Source organism: Sorex fumeus, unplaced genomic scaffold (assembly GCF_029834395.1).
Source record: "Sorex fumeus unplaced genomic scaffold, SorFum_2.1 ptg000043l, whole genome shotgun sequence".
Classification (NCBI taxonomy): Eukaryota; Metazoa; Chordata; class Mammalia; order Eulipotyphla; family Soricidae; genus Sorex; species Sorex fumeus.
This window is the reverse complement of record NW_026606100.1, coordinates 22,089,981-22,108,608: the sequence shown is the minus strand read 5'-3', so window position 1 is coordinate 22,108,608 and position 18,628 is coordinate 22,089,981.

The window sequence follows — 18,628 nt, the reverse complement described above, 5'->3', positions numbered from 1 at the left end:
GTGCCATTCGTTCACTGCGAATCTGATATTCATCTCAATATCCACTTGAAGGCAGACTTCCTTTACACCACAGGTAAATGTCCAAGTAATGCAGTGCTTGTGTTCTGCGGCCTGTTCACACTCGCAGGCGTGCTGTTCTTCTGGCTATCCACTCAAACCAGGACAGCTCTTCATTTTCCTGTCGATACAACACAGATGTCAGAAATCATTGGAATCTCCTCGACAGACTCTGCTATTCATTCACTGCGAATCTGGAATTCATCTCAATCTCCACTCCACGCAGTCTTTCGTTACACCATTGGTGAATGTCCAAGTAGCCCAATGCTGGTTTTCAGCGGCCTGTTCACACTCACAGGCGTGCTGTTCATCGGGCTATCCATGCAACCCTGGTCAGCTCTTCATTTTCCTCTCCACACAACCCAGACGTCAGAAATCATTGGAATCTCCACTACAGAATGTTCCACTCATTCACGGCGAATGTGGAATTCATCTGAAACTCCACTCCAGTCCGCCTTACATTACACAACTGGTGAATGTCCACGTAACCGAATGCTGATTTTCACACTCGCAGGCTTACTATTAAACTATTCAGAAATCATTGGCATCTCCATTAGAGATTTTACCATTCTTTCACTGCGAGTTTGGAAAACATCTGAATTCCAACTCCAGGCGAATTTTCGTTACACCACTGCTGAATGTCCAAGTAACCCATTGCTGGCTCTCAGCGGCCTGTTCCGACTCGCAGGCATGCTGTTCACCTGGCTATACACTCAACGCTGGTCAGCTCTTCATTTTCCTGTCCACAAAAGCGAGACTTCAGAAATCATTGGAATCTCCACTACAGAATGTTCCAAACATTCACGGCGACTCTGGAATTCATTTGTATGTCCACTCCAGGCAGATTTTCGTTACACCACTTGTGAATGTCCAAGTACACAATGCTGGATTTTTGCGACCTGTTCACAGTCGCAGGGGTGATGTTCAACTGGCTATCCACTCAACCCTAGTCAGCCCTTCATTTTCCTGTCCACACAACCCAGCCTTCAGAAACCATTATTATCTCCAGTACAGAATGTTCCATTCATTCACTGCGTATCCGGAATTCTTCTGAATCTCCACTCCATGCAGGTGTTCGTTACACTGCTGGTGAATATCCAAGAAACACAATGCTGGTTTTCAGCAGCCTGTTCACTCTCACAGGCGTGCTGTTCTACTGGCTATCCACTCAAACCTGGAAAACACTTCATTTTCCTGTACTCACAACCCAGAATACAGAAATCTTTGGAATCTCCACTAGAGAGTGTGCCATTCATTCGCTGAATCTGGAACTCATCGCAATCTCTACTCCACACAGGCTTTGGTTTCACCACTGGTGAAAGTTCAAGTAACCCAATTCTGGTTTTCAGCGGCCTGTTCACACTCACAGGCGTGCTGTTAAACTGGCTATGCACTAAACTCTGGTCAGCTCTTCATTTTCCTTTCTACACAAAACAGACAGCAGAAATCATTGGATTCTCCACTATAAAATGTTCTATTAATTCAATCTGAATCTGGAATTCTTCCTCAATATCCACTGCAAGTAGACTTTCTTTACACCACCGGTGAATGTCCAAGTAACCCAAAGCAGGTATTCAGCTGCCTATTCAAACCCGCAGGCGTGCTGTTCTGCTGCCTGTCGACACAACTCTGGTAGGCTCTTCATTTTCCTGTCAACACAACCCATACTTCAGAAATCATTGGAATCTCCACTACAGAATGTGTCATTCATTCACTGAGAATCTGGAATTCATCTCAATCTCCACAGGAGGTCGTCATTTTTTACTCCACTGGTGAATGTCCAAGAAACTCAAGGCTGGTTTTCATCGGCCTGTTGACACTCGCAGGCGTGCTGTTAATCTGGCTGTCCATAAAACCCTGGTCAGCTCTTCATTTTCCTCTCCGCACAACCCAGACGTCAGAAATCATTGGAATCTCCACTACAGAATTTTCCATTCATTCATTCCGAATCTGGAATTCATCTGAATCTGCAAATCCAGGTAGGCTTTCGTTACACCACAGGTGAACGTCCGAGTAAACCGAATGCTGATTATCACACACGCAGGCTTACTATTAAACTATTCAGAAATCATTGGCATCTCCATTAGAGATTTTTCCATTCATTCACTGCGACTTTGGAAAACATCTGAATTCCAACTCCAGGCGAGTTTTCGTTCCACCACTGGTGAATGTCCAAGTAACCCAATGCTGTCTTTCAGCGGCCTGTTCACACTCGGAGGCATGCTGTTCTACTGGCTATCCACTCAACCCTGGTCAATTCTTCATTTTCCTGTCCACACAACCCCGACTTCAAAAATCATTGGAATCTCCACCCCTGAATGTGCCATTCATTCACTGAGAATCTGAAATTCATCTCCATCTCCAAATAAAGGCAGACTTTCGTTACACCACTGGTAAATGTACAAGTAAACCAATGCTGGTTTTCAGAGGCCTGTTCACATTCCCAGGCGTGTTGTTTAACTGGATATCCACTCAACCCTGGTCAGCTCTTCATATTCCTGCGCACACAACCCAGACTTCAGAAATCATTGGAATCTCAACTACAGAATGTTCCGTTCATTCACTGCGAATCTGGAATTCATCTGCATCTGCACTCCAGGAAGTTTAATGTTACACCACTGGTTAATGTTCCAGTAATCCAATTCTGATTTTCACCGTCCTGGTCACTCTCGCTGGCGTTCTGTTCAATTGATTATCTAATCAAACATGGTCAGCCCTTCATTTTCCTGGTCTCGAAACCCAGATGTCAGAAAAAAATGGAATCTCCGCTAGAGAATGTGCCATTCGTTCACTGCGAATCTGATATTCATCTCAATATCCACTTGAAGGCAGACTTCCTTTACACCACAGGTAAATGTCCAAGTAATGCAGTGCTTGTGTTCTGCGGCCTGTTCACACTCGCAGGCGTGCTGTTCTTCTGGCTATCCACTCAAACCAGGTCAGCTCTTCATTTTCCTGTCGATACAACACAGATGTCAGAAATCATTGGAAACTCCTCGACAGACTCTGCTATTCATTCACTGCGAATCTGGAATTCATCTCAATCTCCACTCCACGCAGTCTTTCGTTACACCATTGGTGAATGTCCAAGTAGCCCAATGCTGGTTTTTAGCGGCCTGTTCACACTCACAGGCGTGCTGTTCATCGGGCTATCCATGCAACCCTGGTCAGCTCTTCATTTTCCTCTCCACACAACCCAGACGTCAGAAATCATTGGAATCTCCACTACAGAATGTTCCACTCATTCACGGCGAATGTGGAATTCATCTGAAACTCCACTCCAGTCCGCCTTACATTACACAACTGGTGAATGTCCACGTAACCGAATGCTGATTTTCACACTCGCAGGCTTACTATTAAACTATTCAGAAATCATTGGCATCTCCATTAGAGATTTTTCCATTCTTTCACTGCGACTTTGGAAAACATCTGAATTCCAACTCCAGGCGAATTTTCGTTACACCACTGTTGAATGTCCAAGTAACCCATTGCTGGCTCTCAGCGGCCTGTTACGACTCGCAGGCATGCTGTTCACCTGGCTATACACTCAACGCTGGTCAGCTCTTCATTTTCCTGTCCACAAAAGCGAGACTTCAGAAATCATTGGAATCTCCACTACAGAATGTTCCAAACATTCACGGCGACTCTGGAATTCATTTGTATGTCCACTCCAGGCAGATTTTCGTTACACCACTTGTGAATGTTCAAGTACACAATGTTGGATTTTTGCGACCTGTTCACAGTCGCAGGGGTGATGTTCAACTGGCTATCCACTCAACCCTAGTCAGCCCTTCATTTTCCTGTCCACACAACCCAGCCTTCAGAAACCATTATTATCTCCAGTACAGAATGTTCCATTCATTCACTGCGTATCCGGAATTCTTCTGAATCTCCACTCCATGCAGGTGTTCGTTACACTGCTGGTGAATATCCAAGAAACACAATGCTGGTTTTCAGCAGCCTGTTCACTCTCACAGGCGTGCTGTTCTACTGGCTATCCACTCAAACCTGGAAAACACTTCATTTTCCTGTACTGACAACCCAGACTACAGAAATCTTAGGAATCTCCACTAGAGAGTGTGCCATTCATTCGCTGAATCTGGAACTCATCGCAATCTCTACTCCACACAGGCTTTGGTTTCACCACTGGTGAAAGTTCAAGTAACCCAATTCTGGTTTTCAGCGGCCTGTTCACACTCACAGGCGTGCTGTTAAACTGGCTATGCACTAAACTCTGGTCAGCTCTTCATTTTCCTTTCTACACAAAACAGACAGCAGAAATCATTGGATTCTCCACTATAAAATGTTCTATTAATTCAATCTGAATCTGGAATTCTTCCTCAATATCCACTGCAAGTAGATTTTCTTTACACCACCGGTGAATGTCCTAGTAACCCAATGCAGGTATTCAGCTGCCTATTCAAACCCGCAGGCGTGCTGTTCTACTGCCTGTCGACACAACTCTGGTAGGCTCTTCATTTTCCTGTCAACACAACCCATACTTCAGAAATCATTGGAATCTCCACTACAGAATGTGTCATTCATTCACTGAGAATCTGGAATTCATCTCAATCTCCACATGAGGTCGTCATTTTTTACTCCACTGGTGAATGTCCAAGAAACTCAAGGCTGGTTTTCATCGGCCTGTTGACACTCGCAGGCGTACTGTTAATCTGGCTGTCCAGCTCTTCATTTTCCCCTCCGCACAACCCAGACGTCAGAAATCATTGGAATCTCCACTACAGAATTTTCCATTCATTCATTCCGAATCTGGAATTCATCTGAATCTGCAAATCCAGGTAGGCTTTCGTTACACCACAGGTGAACGTCCGAGTAAACCGAATGCTGATTATCACACACGCAGGCTTACTAATAAACTATTCAGAAATCATTGGCATCTCCATTAGAGATTTTTCCATTCATTCACTGCGACTTTGGAAAACATCTGAATTCCAACTCCAGGCGAGTTTTCGTTCCACCACTGGTGAATGTCCAAGTAACCCAATGCTGTCTTTCAGCGGCCTGTTCACACTCGGAGGCATGCTGTTCTACTGGCTATCCACTCAACCCTGGTCAATTCTTCATTTTCCTGTCCACACAACCCCGACTTCAAAAATCATTGGAATCTCCACCCCTGAATGTGCCATTCATTCACTGAGAATCTGAAATTCATCTCCATCTCCAAATAAAGGCAGACTTTCGTTACACCACTGGTAAATGTACAAGTAAACCAATGCTGGTTTTCAGAGGCCTGTTCACATTCCCAGGCGTGTTGTTTAACTGGATATCCACTCAACCCTGGTCAGCTCTTCATATTCCTGCGCACACAACCCAGAATTCAGAAATCATTGGAATCTCGACTACAGAATGTTCCGTTCATTCACTGCGAATCTGGAATTCATCTGCATCTGCACTCTAGGAAGTTTAATGTTACACCACTGGTTAATGTTCCAGTAATCCAATTCTGATTTTCACCGTCCTGGTCACTCTCGCTGGCGTTCTGTTCAATTGATTATCTAATCAAACATGGTCAGCCCTTCATTTTCCTGGTCACAAAACCCAGATGTCAGAAAAAAATGGAATCTCCGCTAGAGAATGTGCCATTCGTTCACTGCGAATCTGATATTCATCTCAATATCCACTTGAAGGCAGACTTCCTTTACACCACAGGTAAATGTCCAAGTAATGCAGTGCTTGTGTTCTGCGGCCTGTTCACACTCGCAGGCGTGCTGTTCTTCTGGCTATCCACTCAAACCAGGTCAGCTCTTCATTTTCCTGTCGATACAACACAGATGTCAGAAATCATTGGAATCTCCTCGACAGACTCTGCTATTCATTCACTGCGAATCTGGAATTCATCTCAATCTCCACTCCACGCAGTCTTTCGTTACACCATTGGTGAATGTCCAAGTAGCCCAATGCTGGTTTTCAGCGGCCTGTTCACACTCACAGGCGTGCTGTTCATCGGGCTATCCATGCAACCCTGGTCAGCTCTTCATTTTCCTCTCCACACAACCCAGACGTCAGAAATCATTGGAATCTCCACTACAGAATGTTCCACTCATTCACGGCGAATGTGGAATTCATCTGAAACTCCACTCCAGTCCGCCTTACATTACACAACTGGTGAATGTCCACGTAACCGAATGCTGATTTTCACACTCGCAGGCTTACTATTAAACTATTCAGAAATCATTGGCATCTCCATTAGAGATTTTTCCATTCTTTCACTGCGAGTTTGGAAAACATCTGAATTCCAACTCCAGGCGAATTTTCGTTACACCACTGGTGAATGTCCAAGTAACCCATTGCTGGCTCTCAGCGGCCTGTTCCGACTCGCAGGCATGCTGTTCACCTGGCTATACACTCAACGCTGGTCAGCTCTTCATTTTCCTGTCCACAAAAGCGAGACTTCAGAAATCATTGGAATCTCCACTACAGAATGTTCCAAACATTCACGGCGACTCTGGAATTCATTTGTATGTCCACTCCAGGCAGATTTTCGTTACACCACTTGTGAATGTCCAAGTACACAATGCTGGATTTTTGCGACCTGTTCACAGTCGCAGGGGTGATGTTCAACTGGCTATCCACTCAACCCTAGTCAGCCCTTCATTTTCCTGTCCACACAACCCAGCCTTCAGAAACCATTATTATCTCCAGTACAGAATGTTCCATTCATTCACTGCGTATCCGGAATTCTTCTGAATCTCCACTCCATGCAGGTGTTCGTTACACTGCTGGTGAATATCCAAGAAACACAATGCTGTTTTTCAGCAGCCTGTTCACTCTCACAGGCGTGCTGTTCTACTGGCTATCCACTCAAACCTGGAAAACACTTCATTTTCCTGTACTCACAACCCAGACTACAGAAATCTTTGGAATCTCCACTAGAGAGTGTGCCATTCATTCGCTGAATCTGGAACTCATCGCAATCTCTACTCCACACAGGCTTTGGTTTCACCACTGGTGAAAGTTCAAGTAACCCAATTCTGGTTTTCAGCGGCCTGTTCACACTCACAGGCGTGCTGTTAAACTGGCTATGCACTAAACTCTGGTCAGCTCTTCATTTTCCTTTCTACACAAAACAGACAGCAGAAATCATTGGATTCTCCACTATAAAAGGTTCTATTAATTCAATCTGAATCTGGAATTCTTCCTCAATATCCACTGCAAGTAGACTTTCTTTACACCACCGGTGAATGTCCAAGTAACCCAAAGCAGGTATTCAGCTGCCTATTCAAACCCGCAGGCGTGCTGTTCTACTGCCTGTCGACACAACTCTGGTAGGCTCTTCATTTTCCTGTCAACACAACCCATACTTCAGAAATCATTGGAATCTCCACTACAGAATGTGTCATTCATTCACTGAGAATCTGGAATTCATCTCAATCTCCACAGGAGGTCGTCATTTTTTACTCCACTGGTGAATGTCCAAGAAACTCAAGGCTGGTTTTCATCGGCCTGTTGACACTCGCAGGCGTGCTGTTAATCTGGCTGTCCATAAAACCCTGGTCAGCTCTTCATTTTCCTCTCCGCACAACCCAGACGTCAGAAATCATTGGAATCTCCACTACAGAATTTTCCATTCATTCATTCCGAATCTGGAATTCATCTGAATCTGCAAATCCAGGTAGGCTTTCGTTACACCACAGGTGAACGTCCGAGTAAACCGAATGCTGATTATCACACACGCAGGCTTACTAATAAACTATTCAGAAATCATTGGCATCTCCATTAGAGATTTTTCCATTCATTCACTGCGACTTTGGAAAACATCTGAATTCCAACTCCAGGCGAGTTTTCGTTCCACCACTGGTGAATGTCCAAGTAACCCAATGCTGTCTTTCAGCGGCCTGTTCACACTCGTAGGCATGCTGTTCTACTGGCTATCCACTCAACCCTGGTCAATTCTTCATTTTCCTGTCCACACAACCCCGACTTCAAAAATCATTGGAATCTCCACCCCTGAATGTGCCATTCATTCACTGAGAATCTGAAATTCATCTCCATCTCCAAATAAAGGCAGACTTTCGTTACACCACTGGTAAATGTACAAGTAAACCAATGCTGGTTTTCAGAGGCCTGTTCACATTCCCAGGCGTGTTGTTTAACTGGATATCCACTCAACCCTGGTCAGCTCTTCATATTCCTGCGCACACAACCCAGACTTCAGAAATCATTGGAATCTCGACTACAGAATGTTCCGTTCATTCACTGCGAATCTGGAATTCATCTGCATCTGCACTCCAGGAAGTTTAATGTTACACCACTGGTTAATGTTCCAGTAATCCAATTCTGATTTTCACCGTCCTGGTCACTCTCGCTGGCGTTCTGTTCAATTGATTATCTAATCAAACATGGTCAGCCCTTCATTTTCCTGGTCACGAAACCCAGATGTCAGAAAAAAATGGAATCTCCGCTAGAGAATGTGCCATTCGTTCACTGCGAATCTGATATTCATCTCAATATCCACTTGAAGGCAGACTTCCTTTACACCACAGGTAAATGTCCAAGTAATGCAGTGCTTGTGTTCTGCGGCCTGTTCACACTCGCAGGCGTGCTGTTCTTCTGGCTATCCACTCAAACCAGGTCAGCTCTTCATTTTCCTGTCGATACAACACAGATGTCAGAAATCATTGGAATCTCCTCGACAGACTCTGCTATTCATTCACTGCGAATCTGGAATTCATCTCAATCTCCACTCCACGCAGTCTTTCGTTACACCATTGGTGAATGTCCAAGTAGCCCAATGCTGGTTTTCAGCGGCCTGTTCACACTCACAGGCGTGCTGTTCATCGGGCTATCCATGCAACCCTGGTCAGCTCTTCATTTTCCTCTCCACACAACCCAGACGTCAGAAATCATTGGAATCTCCACTACAGAATGTTCCACTCATTCACGGCGAATGTGGAATTCATCTGAAACTCCACTCCAGTCCGCCTTACATTACACAACTGGTGAATGTCCACGTAACCGAATGCTGATTTTCACACTCGCAGGCTTACTATTAAACTATTCAGAAATCATTGGCATCTCCATTAGAGATTTTTCCATTCTTTCACTGCGAGTTTGGAAAACATCTGAATTCCAACTCCAGGCGAATTTTCGTTACACCACTGGTGAATGTCCAAGTAACCCATTGCTGGCTCTCAGCGGCCTGTTCCGACTCGCAGGCATGCTGTTCACCTGGCTATACACTCAACGCTGGTCAGCTCTTTATTTTCCTGTCCACAAAAGCGAGACTTCAGAAATCATTGGAATCTCCACTACAGAATGTTCCAAACATTCACGGCGACTCTGGAATTCATTTGTATGTCCACTCCAGGCAGATTTTCGTTACACCACTTGTGAATGTCCAAGTACACAATGCTGGATTTTTGCGACCTGTTCACAGTCGCAGGGGTGATGTTCAACTGGCTATCCACTCAACCCTAGTCAGCCCTTCATTTTCCTGTCCACACAACCCAGCCTTCAGAAACCATTATTATCTCCAGTACAGAATGTTCCATTCATTCACTGCGTATCCGGAATTCTTCTGAATCTCCACTCCATGCAGGTGTTCGTTACACTGCTGGTGAATATCCAAGAAACACAATGCTGGTTTTCAGCAGCCTGTTCACTCTCACAGGCGTGCTGTTCTACTGGCTATCCACTCAAACCTGGAAAACACTTCATTTTCCTGTACTCACAACCCAGACTACAGAAATCTTTGGAATCTCCACTAGAGAGTGTGCCATTCATTCGCTGAATCTGGAACTCATCGCAATCTCTACTCCACACAGGCTTTGGTTTCACCACTGGTGAAAGTTCAAGTAACCCAATTCTGGTTTTCAGCGGCCTGTTCACACTCACAGGCGTGCTGTTAAACTGGCTATGCACTAAACTCTGGTCAGCTCTTCATTTTCCTTTCTACACAAAACAGACAGCAGAAATCATTGGATTCTCCACTATAAAATGTTCTATTAATTCAATCTGAATCTGGAATTCTTCCTCAATATCCACTGCAAGTAGACTTTCTTTACACCACCGGTGAATGTCCAAGTAACCCAATGCAGGTATTCAGCTGCCTATTCAAACCCGCAGGCGTGCTGTTCTACTGCCTGTCGACACAACTCTGGTAGGCTCTTCATTTTCCTGTCAACACAACCCATACTTCAGAAATCATTGGAATCTCCACTACAGAATGTGTCATTCATTCACTGAGAATCTGGAATTCATCTCAATCTCCTCATGAGGTCGTCATTTTTTACTCCACTGGTGAATGTCCAAGAAACTCAAGGCTGGTTTTCATCGGCCTGTTGACACTCTCAGGCGTGCTGTTAATCTGGCTGTCCAGCTCTTCATTTTCCTCTCCGCAAAACCCAGACGTCAGAAATCATTGGAATCTCCACTACAGAATTTTCCATTCATTCATTCCGAATCTGGAATTCATCTGAATCTGCAAATCCAGGTAGGCTTTCGTTACACCACAGGTGAACGTCCGAGTAAACCGAATGCTGATTATCACACACGCAGGCTTACTATTAAACTATTCAGAAATCATTGGCATCTCCATTAGAGATTTTTCCATTCATTCACTGCGACTTTGGAAAACATCTGAATTCCAACTCCAGGCGAGTTTTCGTTCCACCACTGGTGAATGTCCAAGTAACCCAATGCTGTCTTTCAGCGGCCTGTTCACACTCATAGGCATGCTGTTCTACTGGCTATCCACTCAACCCTGGTCAATTCTTCATTTTCCTGTCCACACAACCCCGACTTCAAAAATCATTGGAATCTCCACCCCTGAATGTGCCATTCATTCACTGAGAATCTGAAATTCATCTCCATCTCCAAATAAAGGCAGACTTTCGTTACACCACTGGTAAATGTACAAGTAAACCAATGCTGGTTTTCAGAGGCCTGTTCACATTCCCAGGCGTGTTGTTTAACTGGATATCCACTCAACCCTGGTCAGCTCTTCATATTCCTGCGCACACAACCCAGACTTCAGAAATCATTGGAATCTCGACTACAGAATGTTCCGTTCATTCACTGCGAATCTGGAATTCATCTGCATCTGCACTCCAGGAAGTTTAATGTTACACCACTGGTTAATGTTCCAGTAATCCAATTCTGATTTTCACCGTCCTGGTCACTCTCGCTGGCGTTCTGTTCAATTGATTATCTAATCAAACATGGTCAGCCCTTCATTTTCCTGGTCACGAAACCCAGATGTCAGAAAAAAATGGAATCTCCGCTAGAGAATGTGCCATTCGTTCACTGCGAATCTGATATTCATCTCAATATCCACTTGAAGGCAGACTTCCTTTACACCACAGGTAAATGTCCAAGTAATGCAGTGCTTGTGTTCTGCGGCCTGTTCACACTCGCAGGGGTGCTGTTCTTCTGGCTATCCACTCAAACCAGGTCAGCTCTTCATTTTCCTGTCGATACAACACAGATGTCAGAAATCATTGGAATCTCCTCGACAGACTCTGCTATTCATTCACTGCGAATCTGGAATTCATCTCAATCTCCACTCCACGCAGTCTTTCGTTACACCATTGGTGAATGTCCAAGTAGCCCAATGCTGGTTTTCAGCGGCCTGTTCACACTCACAGGCGTGCTGTTCATCGGGCTATCCATGCAACCCTGGTCAGCTCTTCATTTTCCTCTCCACACAACCCAGACGTCAGAAATCATTGGAATCTCCACTACAGAATGTTCCACTCATTCACGGCGAATGTGGAATTCATCTGAAACTCCACTCCAGTCCGCCTTACATTACACAACTGGTGAATGTCCACGTAACCGAATGCTGATTTTCACACTCGCAGGCTTACTATTAAACTATTCAGAAATCATTGGCATCTCCATTAGAGATTTTTCCATTCTTTCACTGCGAGTTTGGAAAACATCTGAATTCCAACTCCAGGCGAATTTTCGTTACACCACTGGTGAATGTCCAAGTAACCCATTGCTGGCTCTCAGCGGCCTGTTCCGACTCGCAGGCATGCTGTTCACCTGGCTATACACTCAACGCTGGTCAGCTCTTCATTTTCCTGTCCACAAAAGCGAGACTTCAGAAATCATTGGAATCTCCACTACAGAATGTTCCAAACATTCACGGCGACTCTGGAATTCATTTGTATGTCCACTCCAGGCAGATTTTCGTTACACCACTTGTGAATGTCCAAGTACACAATGCTGGATTTTTGCGACCTGTTCACAGTCGCAGGGGTGATGTTCAACTGGCTATCCACTCAACCCTAGTCAGCCCTTCATTTTCCTGTCCACACAACCCAGCCTTCAGAAACCATTATTATCTCCAGTACAGAATGTTCCATTCATTCACTGCGTATCCGGAATTCTTCTGAATCTCCACTCCATGCAGGTGTTCGTTACACTGCTGGTGAATATCCAAGAAACACAATGCTGGTTTTCAGCAGCCTGTTCACTCTCACAGGCGTGCTGTTCTACTGGCTATCCACTCAAACCTGGAAAACACTTCATTTTCCTGTACTCACAACCCAGACTACAGAAATCTTTGGAATCTCCACTAGAGAGTGTGCCATTCATTCGCTGAATCTGGAACTCATCGCAATCTCTACTCCACACAGGCTTTGGTTTCACCACTGGTGAAAGTTCAAGTAACCCAATTCTGGTTTTCAGCGGCCTGTTCACACTCACAGGCGTGCTGTTAAACTGGCTATGCACTAAACTCTGGTCAGCTCTTCATTTTCCTTTCTACACAAAACAGACAGCAGAAATCATTGGATTCTCCACTATAAAAGGTTCTATTAATTCAATCTGAATCTGGAATTCTTCCTCAATATCCACTGCAAGTAGACTTTCTTTACACCACCGGTGAATGTCCAAGTAACCCAAAGCAGGTATTCAGCTGCCTATTCAAACCCGCAGGCGTGCTGTTCTACTGCCTGTCGACACAACTCTGGTAGGCTCTTCATTTTCCTGTCAACACAACCCATACTTCAGAAATCATTGGAATCTCCACTACAGAATGTGTCATTCATTCACTGAGAATCTGGAATTCATCTCAATCTCCACAGGAGGTCGTCATTTTTTACTCCACTGGTGAATGTCCAAGAAACTCAAGGCTGGTTTTCATCGGCCTATTGACACTCGCAGGCGTGCTGTTAATCTGGCTGTCCATAAAACCCTGGTCAGCTCTTCATTTTCCTCTCCGCACAACCCAGACGTCAGAAATCATTGGAATCTCCACTACAGAATTTTCCATTCATTCATTCCGAATCTGGAATTCATCTGAATCTGCAAATCCAGGTAGGCTTTCGTTACACCACAGGTGAACGTCCGAGTAAACCGAATGCTGATTATCACACACGCAGGCTTACTATTAAACTATTCAGAAATCATTGGCATCTCCATTAGAGATTTTTCCATTCATTCACTGCGACTTTGGAAAACATCTGAATTCCAACTCCAGGCGAGTTTTCGTTCCACCACTGGTGAATGTCCAAGTAACCCAATGCTGTCTTTCAGCGGCCTGTTCACACTCGTAGGCATGCTGTTCTACTGGCTATCCACTCAACCCTGGTCAATTCTACATTTTCCTGTCCACACAACCCCGACTTCAAAAATCATTGGAATCTCCACCCCTGAATGTGCCATTCATTCACTGAGAATCTGAAATTCATCTCCATCTCCAAATAAAGGCAGACTTTCGTTACACCACTGGTAAATGTACAAGTAAACCAATGCTGGTTTTCAGAGGCCTGTTCACATTCCCAGGCGTGTTGTTTAACTGGATATCCACTCAACCCTGGTCAGCTCTTCATATTCCTGCGCACACAACCCAGACTTCAGAAATCATTGGAATCTCGACTACAGAATGTTCCGTTCATTCACTGCGAATCTGGAATTCATCTGCATCTGCACTCCAGGAAGTTTAATGTTACACCACTGGTTAATGTTCCAGTAATCCAATTCTGATTTTCACCGTCCTGGTCACTCTCGCTGGCGTTCTGTTCAATTGATTATCTAATCAAACATGGTCAGCCCTTCATTTTCCTGGTCTCGAAACCCAGATGTCAGAAAAAAATGGAATCTCCGCTAGAGAATGTGCCATTCGTTCACTGCGAATCTGATATTCATCTCAATATCCACTTGAAGGCAGACTTCCTTTACACCACAGGTAAATGTCCAAGTAATGCAGTGCTTGTGTTCTGCGGCCTGTTCACACTCGCAGGCGTGCTGTTCTTCTGGCTATCCACTCAAACCAGGTCAGCTCTTCATTTTCCTGTCGATACAACACAGATGTCAGAAATCATTGGAATCTCGTCGACAGACTCTGCTATTCATTCACTGCGAATCTGGAATTCATCTCAATCTCCACTCCACGCAGTCTTTCGTTACACCATTGGTGAATGTCCAAGTAGCCCAATGCTGGTTTTCAGCGGCCTGTTCACACTCACAGGCGTGCTGTTCATCGGGCTATCCATGCAACCCTGGTCAGCTCTTCATTTTCCTCTCCACACAACCCAGACGTCAGAAATCATTGGAATCTCCACTACAGAATGTTCCACTCATTCACGGCGAATGTGGAATTCATCTGAAACTCCACTCCAGTCCGCCTTACATTACACAACTGGTGAATGTCCACGTAACCGAATGCTGATTTTCACACTCGCAGGCTTACTATTAAACTATTCAGAAATCATTGGCATCTCCCTTAGAGATTTTTCCATTCTTTCACTGCGAGTTTGGAAAACATCTGAATTCCAACTCCAGGCGAATTTTCATTACACCACTGGTGAATGTCCAAGTAACCCATTGCTGGCTCTCAGCAGCCTGTTCCGACTCGCAGGCATGCTGTTCACCTGGCTATACACTCAACGCTGGTCAGCTCTTCATTTTCCTGTCCACAAAAGCGAGACTTCAGAAATCATTGGAATCTCCACTACAGAATGTTCCAAACATTCACGGCGACTCTGGAATTCATTTGTATGTCCACTCCAGGCAGATTTTCGTTACACCACTTGTGAATGTCCAAGTACACAATGCTGGATTTTTGCGACCTGTTCACAGTCGCAGGGGTGATGTTCAACTGGCTATCCACTCAACCCTAGTCAGCCCTTCATTTTCCTGTCCACACAACCCAGCCTTCAGAAACCATTATTATCTCCAGTACAGAATGTTCCATTCATTCACTGCGTATCCGGAATTCTTCTGAATCTCCACTCCATGCAGGTGTTCGTTACACTGCTGGTGAATATCCAAGAAACACAATGCTGGTTTTCAGCAGCCTGTTCACTCTCACAGGCGTGCTGTTCTACTGGCTATCCACTCAAACCTGGAAAACACTTCATTTTCCTGTACTCACAACCCAGACTACAGAAATCTTTGGAATCTCCACTAGAGAGTGTGCCATTCATTCGCTGAATCTGGAACTCATCGCAATCTCTACTCCACACAGACTTTGGTTTCACCACTGGTGAAAGTTCAAGTATCCCAATTCTGGTTTTCAGCGGCCTGTTCACACTCACAGGCGTGCTGTTAAACTGGCTATGCACTAAACTCTGGTCAGCTCTTCATTTTCCTTTCTACACAAAACAGACAGCAGAAATCATTGGATTCTCCACTATAAAATGTTCTATTAATTCAATCTGAATCTGGAATTCTTCCTCAATATCCACTGCAAGTAGACTTTCTTTACACCACCGGTGAATGTCCAAGTAACCCAATGCAGGTATTCAGCTGCCTATTCAAACCCGCAGGCGTGCTGTTCTACTGCCTGTCGACACAACTCTGGTAGGCTCTTCATTTTCCTGTCAACACAACCCATACTTCAGAAATCATTGGAATCTCACTACAGAATGTGTCATTCATTCACTGAGAATCTGGAATTCATCTCAATCTCCACATGAGGTCGTCATTTTTTACTCCACTGGTGAATGTCCAAGAAACTCAAGGCTGGTTTTCATCGGCCTGTTGACACTCGCAGGCGTGCTGTTAATCTGGCTGTCCAGCTCTTCATTTTCCTCTCCGCACAACCCAGACGTCAGAAATCATTGGAATCTCCACTACAGAATTTTCCATTCATTCATTCCGAATCTGGAATTCATCTGAATCTGCAAATCCAGGTAGGCTTTCGTTACACCACAGGTGAACGTCCGAGTAAACCGAATGCTGATTATCACACACGCAGGCTTACTATTAAACTATTCAGAAATCATTGGCATCTCCATTAGAGATTTTTCCATTCATTCACTGCGACTTTGGAAAACATCTGAATTCCAACTCCAGGCGAGTTTTCGTTCCACCACTGGTGAATGTCCAAGTAACCCAATGCTGTCTTTCAGCGGCCTGTTCACACTCGTAGGCATGCTGTTCTACTGGCTATCCACTCAACCCTGGTCAATTCTTCATTTTCCTGTCCACACAACCCCGACTTCAAAAATCATTGGAATCTCCACCCCTGAATGTGCCATTCATTCACTGAGAATCTGAAATTCATCTCCATCTCCAAATAAAGGCAGACTTTCGTTACACCACTGGTAAATGTACAAGTAAACCAATGCTGGTTTTCAGAGGCCTGTTCACATTCCCAGGCGTGTTGTTTAACTGGATATCCACTCAACCCTGGTCAGCTCTTCATATTCCTGCGCACACAACCCAGACTTCAGAAATCATTGGAATCTCGACTACAGAATGTTCCGTTCATTCACTGCGAATCTGGAATTCATCTGCATCTGCACTCCAGGAAGTTTAATGTTACACCACTGGTTAATGTTCCAGTAATCCAATTCTGATTTTCACCGTCCTGGTCACTCTCGCTGGCGTTCTGTTCAATTGATTATCTAATCAAACATGGTCAGCCCTTCATTTTCCTGGTCTCGAAACCCAGATGTCAGAAAAAAATGGAATCTCCGCTAGAGAATGTGCCATTCGTTCACTGCGAATCTGATATTCATCTCAATATCCACTTGAAGGCAGACTTCCTTTACACCACAGGTAAATGTCCAAGTAATGCAGTGCTTGTGTTCTGCGGCCTGTTCACCCTCGAAGGCGTGCTGTTCTTCTGGCTATCCACTCAAACCAGGTCAGCTCTTCATTTTCCTGTCGATACAACACAGATGTCAGAAATCATTGGAATCTCCTCGACAGACTCTGCTATTCATTCACTGCGAATCTGGAATTCATCTCAATCTCCACTCCACGCAGTCTTTCGTTACACCATTGGTGAATGTCCAAGTAGCCCAATGCTGGTTTTCAGCGGCCTGTTCACACTCACAGGCGTGCTGTTCATCAGGCTATCCATGCAACCCTGGTCAGCTCTTCATTTTCCTCTCCACACAACCCAGACGTCAGAAATCATTGGAATCTCCACTACAGAATGTTCCACTCATTCACGGCGAATGTGGAATTCATCTGAAACTCCACTGCAGTCCGCCTTACATTACACAACTGGTGAATGTCCACGTAACCGAATGCTGATTTTCACACTCGCAGGCTTACTATTAAACTATTCAGAAATCATTGGCATCTCCATTAGAGATTTTTCCATTCTTTCACTGCGAGTTTGGAAAACATCTGAATTCCAACTCCAGGCGAATTTTCGTTACACCACTGCTGAATGTCCAAGTAACCCATTGCTGGCTCTCAGCAGCCTGTTCCGACTCGCAGGCATGCTGTTCACCTGGCTATACACTCAACGCTGGTCAGCTCTTCATTTTCCTGTCCACAAAAGCGAGACTTCAGAAATCATTGGAATCTCCACTACAGAATGTTCCAAACATTCACGGCGACTCTGGAATTCATTTGTATGTCCACTCCAGGCAGATTTTCGTTACACCACTTGTGAATGTCCAAGTACACAATGCTGGATTTTTGCGACCTGTTCACAGTCGCAGGGGTGATGTTCAACTAGCTATCCACTCAACCCTAGTCAGCCCTTCATTTTCCTGTCCACACAACCCAGCCTTCAGAAACCATTATTATCTCCAGTACAGAATGTTCCATTCATTCACTGCGTATCCGGAATTCTTCTGAATCTCCACTCCATGCAGGTGTTCGTTACACTGCTGGTGAATATCCAAGAAACACAATGCTGGTTTTCAGCAGCCTGTTCACTCTCACAGGCGTGCTGTTCTACTGGCTATCCACTCAAACCTGGAAAACACTTCATTTTCCTGTACTCACAACCCAGACTACAGAAATCTTTGGAATCTCCACTAGAGAGTGTGCCATTCATTCGCTGAATCTGGAACTCATCGCAATCTCTACTCCACACAGGCTTTGGTTTCACCACTGGTGAAAGTTCAAGTAACCCAATTCTGGTTTTCAGCGGCCTGTTCACACTCACAGGCGTGCTGTTAAACTGGCTATGCACTAAACTCTGGTCAGCTCTTCATTTTCCTTTCTACACAAAACAGACAGCAGAAATCATTGGATTCTCCACTATAAAAGGTTCTATTAATTCAATCTGAATCTGGAATTCTTCCTCAATATCCACTGCAAGTAGACTTTCTTTACACCACTGGTGAATGTCCAAGTAACCCAAAGCAGGTATTCAGCTTCCTATTCAAACCCGCAGGCGTGCTGTTCT